The following is a 16,080-nucleotide window of genomic DNA, read 5'->3' as shown; positions in this document are numbered from 1 at the left end:
GATGGGTAATGAATATGTGCCTGTAACTTTTAAGTTGTTTAACAACTTAAAAGTTTTGGTAAGCAGCACATATTTAAGGTCTGTCTAGCATTAAATGGAGTACTCTCTACCACAAGATGGATAAGGCCGGATACAGACAGCAGTCATGCATTTTCAACTGGGGTATAAACTAGTATTTACAGCACTTTTGTAAAACATGGGCGTCAGTCACTATCTGCTTGCGTTGGTGGTATAGTGGTGAGCATAGCTGCCTTCCAAGCAGTTGACCCGGGTTCGATTCCCGGCCAACGCATTGCATTTGGATCAAGCTGTTGTTATAATGAAATGGAATGCAGCTGACTCGAGGCCTGAGCCGATCGCTGACTCGTGCAAAAGCCTGCCTGTTGGCAAGAATACTATTGCTTACAATTTGAGAAACACTTTACAGAAACAAGCACTTCTGCCAAGTGTTAGGCATCCAGGAGACACACCTTTAAAGACGCTTGAAGGTGCACACACAGCTCATTTAGAATGTGTGAGCTTTTTTTCGGAAGCCCCCAAAATGTCAATCTCCCCGTCGGGGAATCGAACCCCGGTCTTCCGCGTGACAGGCGGAGATACTGTCCACTATACTAACGAGGACTGGTGAGGCAGCATGCCTCCCAGTCACAGTCCCAAGCTGGGCAAACAGCCTATCCATATCCAGGATATTTTTGTATGTTGTAATCACTTTACAAAAATGAATCACAGACAGTTCAAGGAATGTGATGCATTTTGATCAATTCAACAAAGATTTCAAAGAATGACATGCACTGTTTTCTTGTGTGCTAAAGGCCTTGGCTGTCAATTAGAGTAGGGAGAAAAACTGGGTTTTGGTTAGTCACATCGGATCACCTACAATGGTGTGTTGACACCACTATTCGTTATTTGTTCCTGAATATGCTTGCACAAAGCACAGCTTTCTTATGCTGCCTCACCCCTTACTCCAGAATTAGCCTATCAAACGTTGTGCTGAAGTCAACTAATATTTGATATGCTTTCCATTAGGGGCATTATTACTTAACCTCAGCTTCAGTGAGATCCCCTCAGGTTGGGATTGTTTTCATTTTTAGGGGGGATTTTATTACCTTAAATGCTCCTAATTGGAATTGTCCACTGAGAAAAAGCAATCCAGGAGGAGCCTGCACCAGAGGTTACCCTTGTTGAATATTATGGCAGAGCAGTGGTAGATTACTGGCCCAAAGGACCTTGTTTACAGCTCAAGTTTCTCTTCATTACGTATAAATCTTTCGCCTTTTACTAAAGATTTCCGTGGAGGGGGACCTTTGTGAGTTTTCCGTATTTTTGGGGGCTCTGTTGCAAGCAGAGCTACACGAGTTTGTTAAAAACAGCATAAGCATGAACATGGGATTGCAATGCAAGATGCTTTATGGGATCTGCAAGCAGGTCATCGGAATAGCCTGTGGAATCACCTTATGTTTGGGCCTTTGCTTGATCTTGAAATGATCCAAAGGAGATAATTGTTCTGCAGATAAAGCATGAAAACCACTCATTTTGTTTTTGTTTGGAGATGAGTAATGAATCTGTGCCTGTAACCTTTAAGTTGTTTAACAACTTAAAAGTTTTGGTAAGCAGCACATATTTAAGGTCTGTCTAGCATTAAATGGAGTACTCTCTACCACAAGACGGATATGGCCGGATACAGACAGCAGGCATGCATTTTCAATTGGGGTATAAACTAGTGTTTAGTTAATCCTGGCTTGTCCCCTGCTTTTGTATATTTGAGCACTGCCTGTTCGCAAGAATCCTAATGCTTACAATTTGAGAAACACTTTACAGATACAAGCACTTCTGCTAAGTTTTCTCGTGTGCTAAAGGCCTTGGCTGTTAATTCCACCAACGCAAGCAGATAGTGACTGACGCCCATGTTTTACAAAAGTGCTGTAAATACCAACGCAAGCAGATAGTGACTGACGCCCATAACTATTCGTTATTTGTTCCTGAATACTACTGTGCAGTGTGAATCACATTGTCACATGGTACTAGCCTGTGCCTGAAAAGACTGAGTGGAAACAAAACTGTTTCTTACTCACTCCTGAGAGATGCCCATGGAAGAAATCCACATGATGTATCTCAGTGTAAATGATGTTTTGGTTCTGTGCTGTGTGGGCCATGCCCTTTTCAATACAGTTTTTGTATGTCTTACTCTTAAGAACAAATGGCAATGATATTAATGTGTCACAATATGCTTGCACAAAGCACAGCTTTCTTGTGCTGCCACACCCCCTTACTCCAGAAGAACCCTATCAAACGTTGTGCTAAAGTCAACTAATATTTGCAATGCTTTCCATTAGGGCCATTATTACTTAACCTCAGCTTCAGTGAGATCCCCTCAGATTGGGATTGTTTTCAATTTTAGAGGGGATTGTATTACCTTAAATGCTCCAAATTGGAATGGTCCACTGAGAAAAAGCAATTCAGGAGGAGCCTGCACCAGAGGATCAGGCTTACAGCTCATTACGAATACATCTTTCACTAAAGATTTCCGTGGATGGGAGCCTTTGTGAGTTTTTCATATTTTGGGGGGCTCTGCTGCAAGCAGAGCTACACAAGTTTGTTAAAAACAGCATAAGTATGAACATGGGATTGCAAGGCAGGATGCTTCATGGGATCTGTAAGCAGGTCATTGGAATAGCCTGTGGAATTACCTTATGTTTGGGCCTTTGCTTGATCTTGAAATGATCCAAAGGGGATAATTGTTCTGCAGATAAAGCATGAAAAACACTCATTTTGTTTTTGTTTGGAGATGGGTAATGAATATGTGCCTGTAACTTTTAAGTTGTTTAACAACTTAAAAGTTTTGGTAAGCAGCACATATTTAAGGTCTGTCTAGCATTAAATGGAGTACTCTCTACCACAAGATGGATAAGGCCGGATACAGACAGCAGTCATGCATTTTCAACTGGGGTATAAACTAGTATTTACAGCACTTTTGTAAAACATGGGCGTCAGTCACTATCTGCTTGCGTTGGTGGTATAGTGGTGAGCATAGCTGCCTTCCAAGCAGTTGACCCGGGTTCGATTCCCGGCCAACGCATTGCATTTGGATCAAGCTGTTGTTATAATGAAATGGAATGCAGCTGACTCGAGGCCTGAGCCGATCGCTGACTCGTGCAAAAGCCTGCCTGTTGGCAAGAATACTATTGCTTACAATTTGAGAAACACTTTACAGAAACAAGCACTTCTGCCAAGTGTTAGGCATCCAGGAGACACACCTTTAAAGACGCTTGAAGGTGCACACACAGCTCATTTAGAATGTGTGAGCTTTTTTCGGAAGCCCCCAAAATGTCAATCTCCCCGTCGGGGAATCGAACCCCGGTCTTCCGCGTGACAGGCGGAGATACTGTCCACTATACTAACGAGGACTGGTGAGGCAGCATGCCTCCCAGTCACAGTCCCAAGCTGGGCAAACAGCCTATCCATATCCAGGATATTTTTGTATGTTGTAATCACTTTACAAAAATGAATCACAGACAGTTCAAGGAATGTGATGCATTTTGATCAATTCAACAAAGATTTCAAAGAATGACATGCACTGTTTTCTTGTGTGCTAAAGGCCTTGGCTGTCAATTAGAGTAGGGAGAAAAACTGGGTTTTGGTTAGTCACATCGGATCACCTACAATGGTGTGTTGACACCACTATTCGTTATTTGTTCCTGAATATGCTTGCACAAAGCACAGCTTTCTTATGCTGCCTCACCCCTTACTCCAGAATTAGCCTATCAAACGTTGTGCTGAAGTCAACTAATATTTGATATGCTTTCCATTAGGGGCATTATTACTTAACCTCAGCTTCAGTGAGATCCCCTCAGGTTGGGATTGTTTTCATTTTTAGGGGGATTTTATTACCTTAAATGCTCCTAATTGGAATTGTCCACTGAGAAAAAGCAATCCAGGAGGAGCCTGCACCAGAGGTTACCCTTGTTGAATATTATGGCAGAGCAGTGGTAGATTACTGGCCCAAAGGACCTTGTTTACAGCTCAAGTTTCTCTTCATTACGTATAAATCTTTCGCCTTTTACTAAAGATTTCCGTGGAGGGGGACCTTTGTGAGTTTTCCGTATTTTTGGGGGCTCTGTTGCAAGCAGAGCTACACGAGTTTGTTAAAAACAGCATAAGCATGAACATGGGATTGCAATGCAAGATGCTTTATGGGATCTGCAAGCAGGTCATCGGAATAGCCTGTGGAATCACCTTATGTTTGGGCCTTTGCTTGATCTTGAAATGATCCAAAGGAGATAATTGTTCTGCAGATAAAGCATGAAAACCACTCATTTTGTTTTTGTTTGGAGATGAGTAATGAATCTGTGCCTGTAACCTTTAAGTTGTTTAACAACTTAAAAGTTTTGGTAAGCAGCACATATTTAAGGTCTGTCTAGCATTAAATGGAGTACTCTCTACCACAAGACGGATATGGCCGGATACAGACAGCAGGCATGCATTTTCAATTGGGGTATAAACTAGTGTTTAGTTAATCCTGGCTTGTCCCCTGCTTTTGTATATTTGAGCACTGCCTGTTCGCAAGAATCCTAATGCTTACAATTTGAGAAACACTTTACAGATACAAGCACTTCTGCTAAGTTTTCTCGTGTGCTAAAGGCCTTGGCTGTTAATTCCACCAACGCAAGCAGATAGTGACTGACGCCCATGTTTTACAAAAGTGCTGTAAATACCAACGCAAGCAGATAGTGACTGACGCCCATAACTATTCGTTATTTGTTCCTGAATACTACTGTGCAGTGTGAATCACATTGTCACATGGTACTAGCCTGTGCCTGAAAAGACTGAGTGGAAACAAAACTGTTTCTTACTCACTCCTGAGAGATGCCCATGGAAGAAATCCACATGATGTATCTCAGTGTAAATGATGTTTTGGTTCTGTGCTGTGTGGGCCATGCCCTTTTCAATACAGTTTTTGTATGTCTTACTCTTAAGAACAAATGGCAATGATATTAATGTGTCACAATATGCTTGCACAAAGCACAGCTTTCTTGTGCTGCCACACCCCCTTACTCCAGAAGAACCCTATCAAACGTTGTGCTAAAGTCAACTAATATTTGCAATGCTTTCCATTAGGGCCATTATTACTTAACCTCAGCTTCAGTGAGATCCCCTCAGATTGGGATTGTTTTCAATTTTAGAGGGGATTGTATTACCTTAAATGCTCCAAATTGGAATGGTCCACTGAGAAAAAGCAATTCAGGAGGAGCCTGCACCAGAGGATCAGGCTTACAGCTCATTACGAATACATCTTTCACTAAAGATTTCCGTGGATGGGAGCCTTTGTGAGTTTTTCATATTTTGGGGGGCTCTGCTGCAAGCAGAGCTACACAAGTTTGTTAAAAACAGCATAAGTATGAACATGGGATTGCAAGGCAGGATGCTTCATGGGATCTGTAAGCAGGTCATTGGAATAGCCTGTGGAATTACCTTATGTTTGGGCCTTTGCTTGATCTTGAAATGATCCAAAGGGGATAATTGTTCTGCAGATAAAGCATGAAAAACACTCATTTTGTTTTTGTTTGGAGATGGGTAATGAATATGTGCCTGTAACTTTTAAGTTGTTTAACAACTTAAAAGTTTTGGTAAGCAGCACATATTTAAGGTCTGTCTAGCATTAAATGGAGTACTCTCTACCACAAGATGGATAAGGCCGGATACAGACAGCAGTCATGCATTTTCAACTGGGGTATAAACTAGTATTTACAGCACTTTTGTAAAACATGGGCGTCAGTCACTATCTGCTTGCGTTGGTGGTATAGTGGTGAGCATAGCTGCCTTCCAAGCAGTTGACCCGGGTTCGATTCCCGGCCAACGCATTGCATTTGGATCAAGCTGTTGTTATAATGAAATGGAATGCAGCTGACTCGAGGCCTGAGCCGATCGCTGACTCGTGCAAAAGCCTGCCTGTTGGCAAGAATACTATTGCTTACAATTTGAGAAACACTTTACAGAAACAAGCACTTCTGCCAAGTGTTAGGCATCCAGGAGACACACCTTTAAAGACGCTTGAAGGTGCACACACAGCTCATTTAGAATGTGTGAGCTTTTTTTCGGAAGCCCCCAAAATGTCAATCTCCCCGTCGGGGAATCGAACCCCGGTCTTCCGCGTGACAGGCGGAGATACTGTCCACTATACTAACGAGGACTGGTGAGGCAGCATGCCTCCCAGTCACAGTCCCAAGCTGGGCAAACAGCCTATCCATATCCAGGATATTTTTGTATGTTGTAATCACTTTACAAAAATGAATCACAGACAGTTCAAGGAATGTGATGCATTTTGATCAATTCAACAAAGATTTCAAAGAATGACATGCACTGTTTTCTTGTGTGCTAAAGGCCTTGGCTGTCAATTAGAGTAGGGAGAAAAACTGGGTTTTGGTTAGTCACATCGGATCACCTACAATGGTGTGTTGACACCACTATTCGTTATTTGTTCCTGAATATGCTTGCACAAAGCACAGCTTTCTTATGCTGCCTCACCCCTTACTCCAGAATTAGCCTATCAAACGTTGTGCTGAAGTCAACTAATATTTGATATGCTTTCCATTAGGGGCATTATTACTTAACCTCAGCTTCAGTGAGATCCCCTCAGGTTGGGATTGTTTTCATTTTTAGGGGGGATTTTATTACCTTAAATGCTCCTAATTGGAATTGTCCACTGAGAAAAAGCAATCCAGGAGGAGCCTGCACCAGAGGTTACCCTTGTTGAATATTATGGCAGAGCAGTGGTAGATTACTGGCCCAAAGGACCTTGTTTACAGCTCAAGTTTCTCTTCATTACGTATAAATCTTTCGCCTTTTACTAAAGATTTCCGTGGAGGGGGACCTTTGTGAGTTTTCCGTATTTTTGGGGGCTCTGTTGCAAGCAGAGCTACACGAGTTTGTTAAAAACAGCATAAGCATGAACATGGGATTGCAATGCAAGATGCTTTATGGGATCTGCAAGCAGGTCATCGGAATAGCCTGTGGAATCACCTTATGTTTGGGCCTTTGCTTGATCTTGAAATGATCCAAAGGAGATAATTGTTCTGCAGATAAAGCATGAAAACCACTCATTTTGTTTTTGTTTGGAGATGAGTAATGAATCTGTGCCTGTAACCTTTAAGTTGTTTAACAACTTAAAAGTTTTGGTAAGCAGCACATATTTAAGGTCTGTCTAGCATTAAATGGAGTACTCTCTACCACAAGACGGATATGGCCGGATACAGACAGCAGGCATGCATTTTCAACTGGGGTATAAACTAGTTTAGTTAATCCTGGCTTGTCCCCTGCTTTTGTATATTTGAGCACTTTTGTAAAACATGGCCCAACGTCTCCATCTGCTTGTGTTGGTGGTATAGTGGTGAGCATAGCTGCCTTCCAAGCAAGTTGACCTGGGATTGATTCCTGGCCAACACATTGCATTTGGATCAAGCTGTTGTTATAATAAAATGCAGCTGAGTGGCTCATTTCTTCAGCAGCTTGAAAGTAGACTTGTACCTTGTTTATGTGATCCGAGTTGTTTAGCAACCCTAAACAAAAGACACTAGCCGTCAGGGAAGAGAACCCAGGTCTAACATGTAACAGGTAAAGACACAGTTCACTATACTAAGAAGGATGTGCCGTTGACTCAAAGCCTGAGCCGAATGCCAACTTGTGCAAAAACCTGCCTGTTCGCAAGAATCCTAATGCTTACAATTTGAGAAACACTTTACAGATACAAGCACTTCTGCTAAGTTTTCTCGTGTGCTAAAGGCCTTGGCTGTTAATTCCACCGACGTAGGCAGATAGTAACTGGCGTTCATGTGTTAGTCAACAGTGCTGTGAATCACCTACGCAATGCAGATAGTGACTGACACCCATAACTATTCGTTATTTGTTCCTGAATACTACTGTGCAGTGTGAATCACATTGTCACATGGTACTAGCCTGTGCCTGAAAAGACTGAGTGGAAACAAAACTGTTTCTTACTCACTCCTGAGAGATGCCCATGGAAGAAATCCACATGATGTATCTCAGTGTAAATGATGTTTTGGTTCTGTGCTGTGTGGGCCATGCCCTTTTCAATACAGTTTTTGTATGTCTTACTCTTAAGAACAAATGGCAATGATATTAATGTGTCACAATATGCTTGCACAAAGCACAGCTTTCTTGTGCTGCCACACCCCTTACTCCAGAAGAACCCTATCAAACGTTGTGCTAAAGTCAACTAATATTTGCAATGCTTTCCATTAGGGCCATTATTACTTAACCTCAGCTTCAGTGAGATCCCCTCAGATTGGGATTGTTTTCAATTTTAGAGGGGATTGTATTACCTTAAATGCTCCAAATTGGAATGGTCCACTGAGAAAAAGCAATTCAGGAGGAGCCTGCACCAGAGGATCAGGCTTACAGCTCATTACGAATAAATCTTTCACTAAAGATTTCCGTGGATGGGAGCCTTTGTGAGTTTTTCATATTTTGGGGGGCTCTGCTGCAAGCAGAGCTACACAAGTTTGTTAAAAACAGCATAAGAATGAACATGGGATTGCAAGGCAGGATGCTTCATGGGATCTGTAAGCAGGTCATTGGAATAGCCTGTGGAATTACCTTATGTTTGGGCCTTTGCTTGATCTTGAAATGATCCAAAGGGGATAATTGTTCTGCAGATAAAGCATGAAAAACACTCATTTTGTTTTTGTTTGGAGATGGGTAATGAATCTGTGCCTGTAACTTTTAAGTTGTTTAACAACTTAAAAGTTTTGGTAAGCAGCACATATTTAAGGTCTGTCTAGCATTAAATGGAGTACTCTCTACCACAAGATGGATAAGGCCGGATACAGGCTGCAGTCATGAAATGCAGCTAACTCAAGGCCTGAGCTGATTGCTAACTTGTGCAAAAGCCTGCCTGTTTGCAAGAATGCTATTGCTTACAATTTGAGAAACACTTTACAGAAACAAGCACTTCTGCAAAGTGTTAGTCATCCAGGAGACACAACTTCAAAGATGCTTGAAGATGCACACACAGCTCATTTAGAATGTGTGAGCTTTTGTTCGGAAGCCCCAAAATGTCAACCTCCCCACCGGAGAATCGAACCCCGGTCTTCCGCGCGGGAGCCGAAAATAGTTAGCCTTAACTGTTCCAATGCATTCTCTATGGTAATGTCTTACAGTACGGATGTAATATATTTTTGGCCACACGTCGAAATGAGTGGCGCTGTTCCGCATTTTTGTATGGTAAGGGAGACAGACAGGCGCAGATAACGTTCATCACAACGTCTCAATCGCATCTCAACCGCTAGAATCAAGGTAAATAAAGTTCGATTTAATATTTTGTTTTATAGTTTTTGTTGTTTTTAACACTCTCAATGTCTCAATATTTTATGATAATTTAAATGGAAGGTTAGGTATTCAAGATTTGATTGAAGTTATTTTTGTTGACGTGAATAGTTAAACTAACGAACGTGAACTGCGAAAAATTACAAACTTCTTTTACACAACATAGTCTGTCATCCGAGTATTTAGATTATGCTATAGTAGGGCCTAAATCAAATAAAGAAACCTGAATGATAAAGTGAAGTACCATAACGTTACATATTTACCAGTGAGTTATTAGCTTACCTTTGTCATTTCCATAATTGTGGATGGGCTTTGCTACTGTAAGCTAAGTTACTGTTAAGGACATTAGCTCATATAGAGTTACTGTTTTGTTTGTCTGCAATGACAGCAATTATATCACTATTCTGGTACTGGTACCACTTTTCAATTTTGGATGTTTACTAATTAATTTATCTATATTGCACCTTTCAATATAGGTAATACAAACATATTATAACATTCGAGCTGAAACATAATTCTAGGACAGTAAGATCTACAAGTGAAGTAATGTTAAATCTCTTATCAGTATTAATAGTAGTATTACTATGTAGTATGTGTTATTAATAATGACATATTGCATGTTATTGCGTATTACTTTCATTAATATTTGTTTTATCTATCTCTATCAACACTTTTAACTGTACAATTACTAAATTACTCTTTATTACATATTTTTTTAAATGTGCTTTAATCTACAGGATGAAGAAGATAGAGTTCTTTCCCGGGAGGAGGACAGTTCAGTTTAGAAGAGGCCCATCGGAGCATTTAAGACAGGACCCCTCCGCTGAGGCAATGACAATAAAAAACAACCCCTCCCTGCAAGACAAATCTGCACCTCAACGGGAGGAGGTTGTCAAGGCCAATGCCCGCTCTGAGGTGCTCCTGAGAGGAGGTGATGTGTCTGACAGGCAGGAGGTGTTAGGAGACTACATCCTCCAGTTTGGCAAATACAAAGGCAAGTCCTTTCGTTGGCTGCTGGAGAATGATGTTGGCTACACCTTGTACCTCACCGGTAAGGTTGAACAGGAGGAGAATGCTGGACAGTTCAACCCAGTCGGCCACAGAAAGGACAGCCTACTGTCTTTTCTTGAGTACTCCAGGAGCTTCAAGGAAGTTGAGGACCTTCGTAGGCCTGCAGCACCTGTTGTGGCAAGAGAAGAAGACAACCTTGTTGGCTTTGGGGCCAAAGCTCAAAACACCTGGGAGCAGATATGGAAAATCAGGGTTGATGGGTACGCTGCATTCATCATGACAACAAAATGTGTCCCTGGCAGTAAAATGCACAAGCTCCAGCAGTACCTGTTGAGGCAGAGCCAGATGCTGACTACATATCCAGCTCCTCCCCCCCACAGTTGTTTCTGCCCCACAGCCATGACCTGTGATCTTCAAAATATTAAATCTTCTCCTGGTCCTGGTGTTTTCCCTTTCCTTTGGTTATATAATGCCATCTAAATTTCCTTTCTCAGTGATGGAGGAGGATGAGGATTTGGAGAAGGTCAAAGTTCAAAGTTCCTCACCCAGCTCAGTGAGTGAAACAACAGCCTGTATTTTTAAATCTTTTCATCTATCCAGTCTGTTACATTATCTGTTACATGTGCTTTTCCACAGGTTCACCACCAGCAGCAGCAGTAATTGGACCATCCACAGCGCGAGGTTTTGCTCCATCGGTTTGGAAGGATGACTTTGTTGAACCACAACAGAATTATTTTTCCATATTTTAGTTTATTATTTTGGCCGTGTTCTGATGCTTGTGTTCTTTTGTTCTATTAATAACTGTTTTAAGGACTTAACATAACAGGGGAGAGGGTAAGCGTGCATGAGTTCTCTTTTTGTATGCGTGTTTAAAGTTTGTCTTAAGATTTTGGCATGTTACATTAAAGTATGAATATTGATTTGGATATTATCTAACCAGCCAAATTTAGAATGTTATACAAACCATGCCAAATTCTTGACTGTGTCATTGTTAGCACAATTAAAGTTTATATTGGTAAGCCAGGCCATAATGAGGGAAGAGTAACACTTTTTCCTCAACAGTACAAAGGAGACCAGAAGCTATGCTGTCAAGAGCTCCTGAAGATTTGTTACCAGGTTGAAAGCTCTACATTCTTTACAGTCCACCTTTTATTCTTAGAAACACTTATCTCTCTCAGAATAATGTTATCATGTTATTTTCTTTAGCTCCAGTGAAGGTGCCAGTGCCAGTACCTCCTCAGCTGCTTGCCTTGGCTCCATCCCTGACTCCATGTCCTCTGTCAGAGCAGCGTGTGGTGGCTACAGAAGGTATGTGATCTCATTGTATAGGATTTACCAGAGTACCCCATAATAAGTAGGCTAACCTCATAAGTAGTCATTTAAAACCAGGTGTTGTTTAAATGAATACATTATTATTATTATTATTATTATGTTTTTGTTTCGAACTGAAAGCTGCTGCTCACAGCCCAGTGCTATTCTAAAGGATGTTATGACCTACTTTGTGTTAACAAGCTACAAATTCCTGTTTGATTACTTCTTACTACAACAGATTCTCTACCACGGAATGTGAGGCCACATATTCCCACCATAGCACAGCAGGAAATGTTGCATTCTCAAGGTACCTTTCAAATAGAATTTCATGTTTTAGAACGTAATAAATAAATACATTTGGCTTCAGTATGGTATGACTTGCAGACTCTCCTCCTGTCCCAGAACAGCCCGCAGAGTGTCCTCCTCCACCACTACCCAACTATGACCAGGATGTCAGCCGCTGGAACAGCTCTCAACAGCAGAGAATCTGGATGAAGACAGAGATGGAGACCATGGGTCTGTGGCCAGTGTCCCGACCGGTACGGTATCTCATGAACATGGTGTCCTTGTGGCGTTACCCACCTCAGCCTGAGCTCATCGAGACGTACTCTGAGCTGCCGTCCCCAGAGTACTTTCAGCTCCATCCCTTCTTCATCTGGAAACCTGAGCATGAAATCATGGAGAGATTAAGGAACAGCTACATCCTGCCTTGTCTATGGCTGCCACAGCCCCCAGGTGGTGTCTGCCGGTGTGGGGAGGCCTCGTGTTATCATCGGAACCAGTGGCCAGTACTACATTCTGGCATCCCGTCTCATCTGCAAGGTTTGTAAAAAGTACTGGTTTGCTGACAAACCCCAGTGGCTAGACAAACTGCCAAGACACTTTGTCAACATCCTGCCAGCCTTCCTCACCCACAAGAAGGCCATCTGTAAGACTGTGATGGATGAGCTGAGATGCACTGGCAAGTCTCCCAACAACATGGCCAACCAGGTGATGGAGACACTGCACCTGAAGTATGAGAGGGCCCACCTAGCTTACCTGCTCAGTGTGCAGAATGTCTGGGATGCTGAGGCAGGGTGTATGGGCAGAAGAGCATCACAGGGATGTTGAGACAGGGGGACTCACCTGCTGCTTTTGGAGGCTATGAAGACACAGATGGCTGGTATGGTGTTTCTGTGTCTTCACAGTACCTGACAGACTGTCTCCTTCAGGAGTACAAGCGGCAGGATGAAGCCCTCAACCTGCTTCTACAGGGCACTTTCGGTCAGGTGTTCAGATCTGACCACACCCGCAAAGTGGCCAGGAAGGTGACTCTCTAATCTGGCACCATGTCATCCTATGCCATGATGAATGAGAACTGGATGATCCTGTCCTGGGTCATGCTTCAGTCGGAGAGTGAGAAGTCTCTGGAGCCCATGTATGAGGGGCTGGCCTGTCGTTACACTGCTGCTGGAGTGGAGAAAGCCAGGCACCACTGGGTGGACAGGTATGAACCCCTCACTACATTACAAACAGTTTCTAGTATTATTCTATATATTTACATTCACAAGTAATACAATTTCAATGATGAGATTTAAGTTAGTCTGCAATTAAGACGTAATACTTACAATAAACTTAAATACTTACTATAACCATAAATACTTATCATAAATTATTATTATATTATATTTTCTTTTCTCTTGTTTCAATAGGGACTGCTGTGCGGCTTTTAGAGTATCAGACTCTAAGCCTCACAAGCATCTCTTGTGGGACGCCTGGAAGACCACAGACGCTCTAGTGTCCGAGGTGACCTCTGGGAATCTGACCAAAACCTGTGCTTCCAGGACCAATTTTAACCAGGACATCTCAGTTAAACTGGACTTGTTCCACTCCACTGAGTTTTTCCCTTGTCTTTGAGGGTTAAGTTTGGTCTATGGTTATTGTTAAGCCCTTTGTGACATTGCTTGTAAAAAGCACTACACAAATAAAGTATTATTTGATTTGATTTAGTTCTGAATGTTACTCCATGTTTTTATACATAACTGGTTAATATTGACTTTGTTTTTTGTATTTTTGATACCATTTTTTCCTCTTAAATGTCTTTTCATTACAGGACCATTTCACAACTGCTCTAATATTGTCTTTTAAAATACAGAACAGAAAACTTAAGTAAACAAATAAATCAGTAAACACAAAGGTTGGACAATTTATTGCAAAATGTATTATGAATTATTATTTCTCAAATGCTTAATAAAAAAGTTACACAGGTTGCAAATCTCCTCTACAGCTATACAAGTATAGTATAAATATAAATATGGATAGGCTGTTTGCACAGCTTGTCACTATGACTGGGAGCACACTACCACGCCAGTCCTTGTTAGTATAGTGGACAGTATCTCTGCCTGTCATGTGGAAGACCTGGGTTTGTTTCCCTGATGGGAGGTTGACAGTTTGGGGCTTCTGAACAACAGCTTGCACATTCTAAATGAGCTGTGTGTGTGTACCTTCAAGTGTCTTTAAAGGGTTGTCTCCTGTATGCCTTACACTTTGCAGAAGTGCTTGTTTCTGTAAAGTGTTTCTCAAATTGTAAGCAATAGAATTCTTGCAAACAGGCAGGCTTTTGCACAAGTTGGCAATCTGCTCATGCTATGAGTTAACAGCACATCCTCGTTAGTACAGTGGACTTTGTCTTTACATGTTAGACCTAGGTTCTCTTCCCTGACAGCAAGTGTCTTTTTTTTAATGGCTGCTAAACAACTTGGATCACATAAACAAGGTACAAGTCTACTTTCAAGCTGCTGAAGAAACAAGCCACCCAGCTGCATTTCATTGTAACAACAGCTTGATCCAAATGCAATGCATTGACTGGGAATCAAACTCAGGTCAACTGCTAAGAAGGCAGCTATGCTCACCACTATACCACCAAAGCAAGCAGATGGAGACTTGTTTTTCAAAAGTGCACAAATATACAAAAGCAGGGGACAAGCCTGGATTAACTAAATACTAATTTATACCCCAATTGAAAATGCATGCCTGCTGTCTGTATCCAGCCTTATCCATCTTGTGGAAGAGAGTACTCCATTTAATGCTAGACAGACCTTAAATATGTGCTGCTTACCAAAACTTTTAAGTTGTTAAACAACTTAAAAGTTACAGGCACAGATTCATTACTTCTGTACCTTGCATACCAAAAATGCTGTAGCTGGGTGGTCTTCTCTCCATTCCTTGAGCAGATTAACATGGTAAACCTGTTTGCCCTTTTTTATCAAGATGATACATCTCATATGTAACAGGCCCCATCTTTCGTGTGATGGTGTAGGGCCCTTGCCACTTTGCCAGGAGCTGTTTAAGGTTGGCAGTAACAGGAGAACTTTCTGGCCTGACTTGTATTGTCTGTGGCATGCATACTGATCATACCATCATTTTTTCATGTTGGATTGAACCTCTCCTTGTAACACTCTTACCAGTCTCTCATCTCCAGGACATACTGCACAGTTCCCTTTTCCAGAGTTTTTCCTCTAGGGTCTTCCCAGGTCTTGCCCAGCGGGTCTAAGAGTCCCTGCACCGGCCATCCATACAGTAGTAAATGCGCATTACCTGTAGATGCCTGGGGAACTTCATGGTACGTGAAGAGGAGGAATGGAAGCCACTTATCCCAGTCTCTTCCTAAGTCACTGAAAAATTTCCTCCGCATTCTCTTTAACGTTTGATTATTCTTTCTACCAGTCCATCCGTCTTGGGATGGCATAGACTGGTTCGGATAGCTTGTTGATGCAAGCGTTTCATGAGATGAGATGTGCAATTAGTCCCTTGATCAGTTAAGATCTCCTCTGGAAACCCTACCCTAGAGAACATCTGGACGAAGGCACTGATGATTTAGGGTGTTGTGATAGAACAAAGAGGGAAAGCCTCAGGAAACCGGGTGGCATAGTCACATATGATTAAGCTGTATTGGTATCTGGAACTACTCTTCTCTAATGAGCCTACGATGTCCATAGCTACTCGCTGGACTGGAGATGACTGGTAATGGGTACAGAGGAGGCCTATCAAACCTACAGACAGCACTTGTTTTCTGGCAGACGTTGTATGTGGTGCAAAAGAGCTGGACATCAGTATACATGGTTGGCTTTTAGAAACGTGTGCTGATGCAAGGGTATGTCTTTTGGTGACCTAGGTGCCCTGCCCAAGGGATGGTGTGTGCAAGATTGAGTACTAAGGGTCTATCTCTGGTAAGTACAATCAGACATCTCCAACCTCTCTTAATGTCGTCCTCAGCCCTTTAAGCTCCTCAAGGAGGCCTTCCTGCCTTCTTCTCTGGTCTGACAAAAATTCTCACAGTAGAGATGTCAGTTCAGTTCCTGGGGTTGGAGCAGGGGCAAAGTATCTCTATACGTTGTGGTCTTTGGCCAGGCCCCCATCTCTACCCCATTGTCTTCTTGC

At 42.1% G+C, this 16,080-nt stretch overlaps 9 non-coding genes and 1 pseudogene across 9 annotated transcripts; 7 read left to right on the top strand and 3 right to left on the bottom strand.

Moving 5' to 3' along the window:
• The first annotated feature begins 220 nt into the window (after positions 1–220).
• Positions 221–292, top strand: trnag-ucc (transfer RNA glycine (anticodon UCC)). Its single transcript has one exon. It is a non-coding gene; the product is annotated as a tRNA-Gly (tRNA).
• Positions 293–549: 257 nt separating this feature from the next.
• On the bottom strand, positions 550–621 carry trnad-guc (transfer RNA aspartic acid (anticodon GUC)). The gene has a single exon. It is a non-coding gene; the product is annotated as a tRNA-Asp (tRNA).
• A 613-nt stretch (positions 622–1,234) lies between these two features.
• LOC127441701 (U5 spliceosomal RNA) lies at positions 1,235–1,349 on the top strand. Its single transcript, XR_007897366.1, has one exon. It is a non-coding gene; the product is annotated as a U5 spliceosomal RNA (small nuclear RNA).
• A 1,655-nt stretch (positions 1,350–3,004) lies between these two features.
• trnag-ucc (transfer RNA glycine (anticodon UCC)) lies at positions 3,005–3,076 on the top strand. Its single transcript has one exon. It is a non-coding gene; the product is annotated as a tRNA-Gly (tRNA).
• A 256-nt stretch (positions 3,077–3,332) lies between these two features.
• On the bottom strand, positions 3,333–3,404 carry trnad-guc (transfer RNA aspartic acid (anticodon GUC)). The gene has a single exon. It is a non-coding gene; the product is annotated as a tRNA-Asp (tRNA).
• A 612-nt stretch (positions 3,405–4,016) lies between these two features.
• LOC127441700 (U5 spliceosomal RNA) lies at positions 4,017–4,131 on the top strand. Its single transcript, XR_007897365.1, has one exon. It is a non-coding gene; the product is annotated as a U5 spliceosomal RNA (small nuclear RNA).
• Positions 4,132–5,786: 1,655 nt separating this feature from the next.
• trnag-ucc (transfer RNA glycine (anticodon UCC)) lies at positions 5,787–5,858 on the top strand. Its single transcript has one exon. It is a non-coding gene; the product is annotated as a tRNA-Gly (tRNA).
• A 257-nt stretch (positions 5,859–6,115) lies between these two features.
• On the bottom strand, positions 6,116–6,187 carry trnad-guc (transfer RNA aspartic acid (anticodon GUC)). The gene has a single exon. It is a non-coding gene; the product is annotated as a tRNA-Asp (tRNA).
• A 613-nt stretch (positions 6,188–6,800) lies between these two features.
• LOC127441699 (U5 spliceosomal RNA) lies at positions 6,801–6,915 on the top strand. Its single transcript, XR_007897364.1, has one exon. It is a non-coding gene; the product is annotated as a U5 spliceosomal RNA (small nuclear RNA).
• A 1,484-nt stretch (positions 6,916–8,399) lies between these two features.
• On the top strand, positions 8,400–8,508 carry LOC127441722 (uncharacterized; annotated as a pseudogene).
• Positions 8,509–16,080: the final 7,572 nt, after the last annotated feature.

This window comes from Myxocyprinus asiaticus, chromosome 5 (assembly GCF_019703515.2).
Source record: "Myxocyprinus asiaticus isolate MX2 ecotype Aquarium Trade chromosome 5, UBuf_Myxa_2, whole genome shotgun sequence".
NCBI lineage: Eukaryota > Metazoa > Chordata > Actinopteri > Cypriniformes > Catostomidae > Myxocyprinus > Myxocyprinus asiaticus.
Note: the sequence above shows the minus strand (reverse complement) of the source record. Positions and strands in the feature narration are given on the sequence as shown.